Below are 300 nucleotides of genomic sequence, written 5' to 3'. Positions count from 1 at the left end.
CCCCCCGGTGCCATCCCACTCGGAACTCCCGGAGGTGGCAGCGGCTCTTCCCAGCCCCACAGGCTGGAACCGGCCACGCAAACCCCCACGGTGGGTTTCACCAAGAGCACAAGAAGGTTTTTCCGAGATGAAGCTTCTCCCTGTGTCTGGCAGCACTTCCAGCTGCCCCTGGGATGCTCTGATCCCTCGCTACCAGGATGGTGCCTAGGATGGAGCCTTCCCACAGCAGGCAGATTGTGGAGGAGCCGGTATTCCCGGTGGCAGAGGTGCTGGCAGGGGGTGACTGCGCTGGCACGGAGG

This window comes from Antrostomus carolinensis, unplaced genomic scaffold (assembly GCF_000700745.2).
Source record: "Antrostomus carolinensis isolate BGI_N321 unplaced genomic scaffold, ASM70074v2 scaffold41957, whole genome shotgun sequence".
Lineage (NCBI taxonomy): Eukaryota > Metazoa > Chordata > Aves > Caprimulgiformes > Caprimulgidae > Antrostomus > Antrostomus carolinensis.
This window is presented reverse-complemented; position numbering follows the sequence as displayed.